The sequence below is a fragment of the Lactuca sativa genome, chromosome 5, assembly GCF_002870075.4.
Source record: "Lactuca sativa cultivar Salinas chromosome 5, Lsat_Salinas_v11, whole genome shotgun sequence".
Classification (NCBI taxonomy): Eukaryota; Viridiplantae; Streptophyta; class Magnoliopsida; order Asterales; family Asteraceae; genus Lactuca; species Lactuca sativa.
This window is the reverse complement of record NC_056627.2, coordinates 165134781-165143839: the sequence shown is the minus strand read 5'-3', so window position 1 is coordinate 165143839 and position 9059 is coordinate 165134781.

Below are 9059 nucleotides of genomic sequence, written 5' to 3'. Positions count from 1 at the left end.
AAATTACTTACAGTACAAGGTAGTTACATAGAAAAATGCTTCGTAGGACATATATATGAAAACGATTCCTTTAAACAAGGAAGGAAAATAAAGCATTTCCTACTAGTGGCATTCATCCCTCTAATGAACACTCAGTTCAGCCAACTGACGTTCTGTATCAAGTAGGTGTCTTTCGTACACTCACTGGCGTACTTGGAGCTCTATGACTTCGGCTCGTGTTCCAGATAATGCTTGTAGCAGGGTCTCATGGTCTCTCTCAGATCTCTCATGAGTGTGTTCAAGGTGATTGGTGCGGATGGTATGCATTCCTGCATTGGCATCAACTTTTGTGATTTGATGGAGGGCTGTCCTGCCTTGAATCTCATTTCGGGCCACACTGTGGACCAGGATTGCCAAGACTCTGTCTGCTGAGCCCCCTTCGCTTAGGTCATAAAAGCTTCGGTCTCCATTAAATGGCATGGGTTGATCTTGCACTTGGCTCCATATTTCCAAGCTTTCCACCCATAGAGGCGTCGGGCCTTGAAAAGCCGGACGAGGGTTAGGATTTGGAACAAGGGCCATCGGGGGTAGGTTCTCCACTTCAGGTTCAGAGTCAGAGCCATCAGCAAAGCCTTTAGCCTAGTGACCATCCATAGGGATTGGGTGATCATTCTCTGGCTCCTCTCCGAGCCATCCAACATTGTCGTGGTCAGGGTAGTACGGGTCGTCGTGGGGATAGAATCTATTCATGATATCTACGCGATAAAGGGATATAAGAATTAACTAAATAGACGTACTAACTAGATAATTATAAGATGATCTTTATCAGTTGCTTCAATACTTGTTTAGTGCATACTAGTTATATGTATTTAGGATAGGATAGCCCTTCGAATAAGTGACCCTAACCCTAAGCCCCTAACCCAACAAGGACAGGACATAAAGCAAAGATTCACATATTCTAAGTCTATGAAATCCTAGATACATATAGATTTAGTGTATCCACTAAGCAACCATTGCTATACTAATAAAGACCTTTAGTTCTCAGATAAGAAATTAATAGTAACACAAAATACTCCTATAGTATTTTAACTTTATGTTTTGTTCTACTGTTCTTATTGTAGCAGTGTTGGTAAGTTTTTAGACTTGTTGCAACTTCACAACCATACTTAGGCACATGCTAATCACTCCTTGGATAATGTAGTTGATCAGGCTACATCTTCCCAGGGTTGACCATATGTCTCTAAGTCTACTTTTGCTGCCCAACAATCGTAATACTTTTGTTCTGTCCTAGTGACAATGATTTTAGTGTGAGTGTAGGCATGTATACTTAGTTAAATATTTTATTATTTAAAAGTATAAACTCTTGGTCAGAGTGTTTTAATCCCATTGTATTTATAGTTAGTATATCTTTTATGGGTTGATATACTTAATTCACTATAAACAATGCTCTGATACCAATCTGTCACCCCACAAAACCTAGAACGACGGAAACGTTCTGGGGCGGAGGACGTCATGTAAAGTATCATTACAAGGTAAAGTAGTAAACAAGCAACAACATCGTTTATTGCATTAGTAGTAATAGTTTAATACATGGGTATTCTTACATAGTAATAAGACAATAACAACAAGAAATCAAAACAACAGACGAGTCTTAACTGCTCTGTCTTCTCAAAACATGGTCATCGTACCTGTCTACTGGTGACCTGAGAATACAAGTTATTTTGAAAGTGTACGTCAGCATTTAAGCTGGTGATTTCATAAGTATTTAATGTCATCGTTTGTATAAGTATGAAGAAAACATTTGGAATTATTCAATGTAATTGTTCGTATAAGTATGAAGAAAACGTTTGGAATTGTTCAATGTAATTATTCGTATAAGTATGAAGAAAACATTTGTAATTATTCATTGTAATTGTTCGTATAAGTATGAAGAAAACGTTTGGAATTGTTCAATGTAATTATTCGTATAAGTATGAAGAAAACATTTGGAATTATTCAATGTAATTGTTCGTATAAGTATGAAGAAAACGTTTGGAATTGTTCAATGTAATTATTCGTATAAGTATGAATAAAACGTTTGAAATTGTTCTACATTTGTATAAAACTTAATAAAATGGTTTGTACATGTTTGAAAGTTTCTAGAAAATCCCATATTTTCTACTAGTATAAAAGTGGTCTTCTACCAAGACTCGACTGTTTTTAATGTTTACCTTTAGAAATCCAATATCTGTTCATAAGTGTGTGGTAGTTTAAAAGTTCCAAAATTGAAATGAAATCGTGTTTTTCATGCCTAGAGTAGTAGATTTGTATAAATATAAAATCACTAAGGCATTTGATAACCCCGTAAAGCAACGTGTTTCTAATACTCCATGTGAGTTTTATAACCATACTAATGACCCAAACTGCCTGTAACAACGTTCTTCAGGCATTGGAATGTTATGACGTTTGTCACCCAAAGCCTGCCGACCTAGCTGTAGCTAACAACTTAGGTGCGGGATTGTCAATCCCGTATAGATCTATACACAAGTATCACACTCCCCCTCCAAGGGATTATGGTATATAATACAAGACTTAAAACGCATACTTGAAAGTACGTGAAATGTCTCAAAAAACTTAGTATAAAATAGATTTACGTATGAAAATGTCCATTTGTTCTTGTATATGAAAGTATTTCCTTGATATAGTATTCGTTAGTATGTAAATGTTCATGATTTTCTCGTAAACTATACCTATTATAGTTTTTCAAAATGTGTGTGTTTCGTTCATATAGTAAACCCTAGTGTAATGCTCACTTGTTATGTAAAGTATAACATTTAAAGTGACATACATGATCACATATACTTAAAGTATAAATAAAGTGTTTGATTCGTATATACATATATAAACATGTTTTATTTCCAAAAGGCAAGATGTTATCGAGAATATATATAGCATACGAAAGTTCCTATGTAGTAGTTATGAATCACATATGGTTCACTTGATAAAAGAGTATATAGTAAAACTTTATGTTACACACGATAATAACCGTGTGTTTACTTGTATTTGCCCCCTTAAAAGTGTATAAAAAGCATTGATAAAACATTTGAAAGTGTAGTTTATAGGGGTATGAACTCACTTGATTGATGTGGTTGATTTGAAGTAGTCGAGAGAAGAATCGAGCAGAACTTCGACAGAAAAAGTTGAAAACGCGGGAAAATCTCGGGATTCTCGGGACTCTCGAGAGTGTAGAACTTCCTTTGGGACTTGAGTGTGAATACCGGGGCTTTGGGATGGTTTATCGAGGTAATTTCGCAGAGTAACAACACTTAGATGGAAAGAGATGAGCACCTAACTCGGAAAACCCTTGAAATCTATTTATAGGCCAATTTTTGGGGTCCCACGTCGTGGCCATAAGGTTGCCATGTCGTGGGGTCAATCCTTATCCTCTTCCATGAACGAGACGTCTTCTGCCAAGCCTGAAAACCCCATCAGTCACTATGCCACGTCGTGGCCAGCCTGATAGCCTCGAATTTTGTGTCTCAAAGTTGTAAAATCTGTAACTTCTGCATACGAGCTCCGTTTTTGATGTTCTTTATATGAACGCGTAGCTGAAAATATGCTCTACAACTCTCATTTAGACTTCATCGGCAAATTTTGATTTATTTTTAATTATTTATTTTTAACGGGCTGGGACACAAAAAGTCCGTTAAAAATCCATAACTTCTTTATCCGATATCCGTTTTCGACAGACTTTTCGCCGTTGTGCTACTATTGTTGAGACCTTCAATTCTCATTTAGGTTGATTCGGCCAAAAGTCTCTCGATATCCATAACTTCTTCATCCGATATCCGTTTTCGACAGACTTTTCGCCGTTGTGCTACTATTGTTGAGACCTTCAATTCTCATTTAGGTTGATTCGGCCAAAAGTCTCTCGATATCTATTTCGAGTTTTTAGCTGTCTATTGCTATATCCGGATCTTGGAAAAATCATAACTTCCTCATACGAAGTTAAATTTGAACGTTCTTTTTATGTACGCTCACAGTTTAATGATATCTACAACTTTAATTTAGATAATTAAGGCTAAAAACTATTGTATTGAAACTTCGCCTTTTTCGTTTAATCGGTGTTGCCGGTTTTGTCGGAAATCTTAGTAGTCATAACTTTTTCGTTATAACTCGGATTTTAGTGTTCTTAGTATTTCTGTAACCCTTGACACAATATCTAGCATAATAGATAACCCAATAGAGACTTTTGAACATTTATTTTTCGAAGTTAAATTCATTATATCAAAAGAGGTTACAATTCTTGACTTTTTCGGTCGTTACATAGATTCGAAATATCGGGTTATCACACCGGTGCAGTCGCAGCTGGCACCGAAATGGTCCAAGACCGTCAATTCCGAGTTGGGAGTTCACGGTAGCCACACTTGTGAGAAGTGTGGAAAGGGTCATATTGGAGTTTCTAGGTCCGACGGTGTGTGCCGCAAGTGTGGGTAAGAGGGGCATTATGCGAGGGATTGCCGTCAGTCAGCCCCGGTCCTGGATATAAGGATTTTTTGTCAGTGCCACCAGGTTGGTCACTTGAGGGCCAACTATCCACAACTTGTCTCCAGACCGGTGTAGGTTCCAGCACCGACCACTTTGAGGATTATTAGCAGGGGTCAGGGTGGAGTGGAGTCTCCGAGGGCTTAGGGGCGCGCTTTTCAGCTCACAGCAGAGGAGGTCAGGGCAGAGCCGGATGCAGTTGCTGGTATGTTTTCGTTTCGTTGTTGTCTGGTTATCTGGTTATTTATGTAGTGTTGTATTTTATTCGCCGTTTTGAGTGTTTCATGGTTTAGTTGGGAGTGCTAGTAGCTAGGAGTGATAGGCGGTTAGCATCCAAGGGATTGATGGTCAGAATTTGGTGGTATGGTCTTGTTGTTGGGTATAGCAATTGCGATTTGTGAAGTGATCAGTGGAGAGTCAAACTCCCTTAGAGTTCATGATGTGCGATGCCGGGAAGTGATTTTGTGGATGTTGCTCATTTCAGAGGAAATCAGTTCATGGATAAGAGGAGTATGTTGAGTAGGGATGATTGGTTTATGCCGGTTGAGTCACCGGTGGTTGGTAGTCAGTGCTCTAAGTGGGGAGAATTGGGAAATTCTCGGGAGGATCGACAAGAATTAGAGGTTGATTAGCTGTTTGGGATTCAGCAGTGTTTAAGTCAGCCATGAGTGTGGGCGGGTATGAGTAAGTGACTGACAAATGGGGCGGGGTACAAGCCAAGGTTTTCGTAAAAGGTGATTGGTTGTCGTGAGGCCTAGGATTTGGCCGGGATCTGAGTATATGGAATGGAGTTAGAGTTCGGAACCCCTAGACGGCTAGAATAGTATGTACGGGAGAGATTCCCGGGAAGGATAGTTCGGGATGATGTATGATAGTTTGAGCGGTCCGGGGAGACTGAAGGTCGGTGGGTGTACCAGTCAGGCCGAAGGCTTGGAGAATGGTCCAGACAGGCTAAAGGCCCTGGAGGGCGGTCCAGACATGTTGAAGGTTCGGAGAGTGGTCCAGATTGGCTGAAGGCCTGGTAAGGCGGTCCAGTCATGCTGAAGACTCTGTAAGTGTTGATAGATCTGTATATGGAAAGTGATTTGAGTATGCTGCTATGCAGTAGCAAGCAGTGGGTCTGGCCCCGGGTATTGATCCTGTTGTGGAAGGCAGTGCATGGACCCGAGAGTCCTTGCGAGCAGATTTAGAGCATGTGTGATACATGGAGTAGCGGTTACTCTACAAGGGATAGTGTAGAGTGGGGTGTGAGCATCGTGGCACTTGTCTGAAGTGGCAAGGCTGGCAAGTAGATTTCATTGGATAAGGAAATGGAAAGGTATGTAACTCCGGGAGGGAGTGATGGTTAACGGAAGTGAAAGCAGTAGTGAGAATGGATGATTGAAAGTATTTCAATTATGGTTGTTGAGCACTGTGGTTGTGCTAGTGGTATGGAAACACATCCGGATTGGGTGTCTGTTGAGGTTACGGAAGACTTTCCACTGGTATAGAACCAGAAGAGTTCGAAAGGGATGCAAGGATGGAGCCTTGGATTTCCAGTATGGTTGTGATCAGGAGCCTATGTATGTAGCGGCAATTCATCCTAGGGATGTTTGGAGGTATCGTCAGTGTGTCGGGTTTTTCCAGCCCGAGGATGTTAGAGCAGGTTCAGCATGTATATGTGGTTGTAGAGGAGAGCTCATGGGAGTTGCTCAGGAGCTGAAGGATGTGTCATCCTGTCAGCACGGAAGGAAAAGAGTTGGATTAGGAAGGGAAGCGGGATAAGTCCCAACAGTAAATTCGATAAGTTATGACAAGCGAGGAAAGGGATAGCAGTTGGTACCGGGTCAGGACCCGGTTGTTCAGGGTGGTATCTAGCTTTGTAAGAGTCAAGTGATTGTTGTGATTTGGAGTGATGAAAGTATCATCGGGTGATCATTGGTTAATAAGGGTTGTTATCAGAGAAAGAAGCCGGTGGCCTGCTTGAATCAGTCGTCGTAACTCTGTGAGGGAAGAGTTGGACTTTATTGTGGTCTGATAGCAGTGTTTAGAGGAACCTGGGTTGATTGATACCAGGAGGTGCATTGTAGGAGTATTATCCAGAATTGTGTGCTGCAGCAGGCTTCGAGGACGAAGCCTAATTTAAGTGGGGGAGAATTGTAACATCCCAAACTATGAATCAAGAGTTCAGGGGGTAAAGTGTAATTTTGGAAAAGAGGATCTCGGCGAGTAGGAGATGCAACTCGTCGAGTCTAAGCCTGTGACGGGCACACGTTAAGTGACCGGACTCGCCGAGTTGGAGGCTGGACTCGAAGAGTCCGTGCTGGAATGAGAAACCCTAATTCCTAAGGTTTGCACCCTATTTAAAGAATGATATGCCTTCACTTCAGCCTCTATCTTCCCTGAGTGTTCCAGAGAAACCCTAAATCATGAGAGACTCCATTATTGAGAAGATTGAAGCTTGGAAGAAGAAATTGCTGATGAGAAGTTGGAGGAATTTGAGGATAGCATCAAGAGAGCTTGTGGATCTGAATTCTACATCAGTTTAGACTCATCTCTAAGGTAATAGGACCTTTCCTTAATCTATTTCCTTGTTATTTCGTCCATGGTGTGTGATTTGGGGTTCTTTAGCATGGTTGGGATCTATTTCGGGTATAGAGACTAGATATGAGGTTGCAACTTCAGATCTAGGTTGGTTTGGAGCCATGAGATCAGAAAGTGATAGCTTTGGGGCGTGATTGAGAGTGTCCTTGCCTTAAACCTTCATTTTTAGCTTGTTGGAGCTTGATGAGCCTTGCATGCACGTAAAGTTGGAAACTTTACGTGTGAATCTGGCCCTAGGAGTCCAGATCTATGTATTGGAAGCAATGGAATGGCCTGTGATCGTTTGAATGAAGATGTCACGAATGGACTCGGCGAGTCTGGGAGATGACTCGGCGAGTCAGGCTAAGGATCAGACTTTGAGTCGCGTAGTAACTTGGCGAGTCACATGGGTGACTCGACAAGGAGTATGATGATGAGCTTGGACTCGAGTAGTTGGAAGAACAACTCGGCGAGTTTGTTGAAGATTGCCTTGGACTTGACAAGTCTGTTCTCGGACTCGGCGAGTCAGGTCGTGAAGTTCTAACCTTTTTCTGGTTGAGCTGCGAATCGGTGAGTCGAGGGATGACTCGGTGAGTTGAGCAGGAAGGGAATCAGATCTTGTTGGACTCGACGAGTCTTAGGGCGACTCAGTGAGTTGAGTCATGGCATTGGGGTTTCTAAGCATAGGAACTCGACGAGTCAACGGGTCGACTCGGTGAGTAGGGTCAACCAGGAAGGTTGACTTTGACTGAGGACTTTGACTTGGACCAAGGATTGACCAGTTTGACTTCCAAGGTGTCACACCCCCAAACCAGGGATGGCGGAAACGTCTGGGGGTGGAGGACTTCATGTAGAGTATCACCACAACGAGTATAATAGTGCTCAAAGTAAATACAACCATCATAAATATAATTGAAAAAGTTACACCAAAGTATATGTTTACATGATTTGAATCAATTACATTATGATACAAAATGAAATGTTTGATGATTTATCGTCCCATCCTCAAAATGTTGTTGATTTCCTATTTTCACTGAATTCCTGAGAATACAAGTAGTTTTGAAAAGTGTCAACACAAAGGTTGTTGAGTTCATAAGCTTTTGACAGTAAGAGTTTGAAAATCGATCTTTGTAAAGAGATGTATGTTACTAAGAAAAATCCAATATTTTCCTTATAAAAGTTATGTGGTCCTAAAAGCCATGTCCGAAAATGAACAAGTATTTGTCATACTTAAGGATATAAATGTGGTTTTAAATTGGTGTAAAACCCTTTCTGATTTGAGAAGAATTCCGAAATGAATGATGTGTAGTCTTAAATACCAAGACTGAAAATATACCATAATATCTGTAATTATTGATATAAAAAGTGATTTTAAATCGACATAAAACCCCTTTTGATTTATGAAGATCCCTGTAAACTTTATGTTGTTAAATCCCTATGTGAGCCGCTATAATCATACTAATGACTGAATAAACCTGCCACGACGTTTCTCAAGCGTCGCGAAACTGAAATGACAATTGTCACCTCAGACCTGTCGGTCTAGCTGTTGCAAGCAGCTCTGGTGTGGGTTTGTCAAAACCAATATAGATCTATACACAACTATCACGTTCTCCCTCCAGGAGACTCTGATTATAACTACCAGGAATTTAGATTCCGCACTCGGACGTACGGAAGAGATTGTCTCACAATTTAGGTTAACAAGTTTACGTGTGGTGTGCATGAGTGTAAAACCTTTTTCTGTGGGAATAAAACCTTCCGAAATGTGTTTTTTTGTGTTAATGGAAACATAAACCATAACTATTATAGTTTATCTCAAAACGTTTGTAATGTATAAGAACTCTTTTATGAAAACGCATTTGTGTTATGAATCCAAAAACTATGCTTATTATAGCTTAATATACGTGTTCTAAATGAATGAATAATCTTATCATGAATGACTAAGTTTCAGTTTATGATGATAAACTAACAAGGAAACACATTCAATATTTAGAACT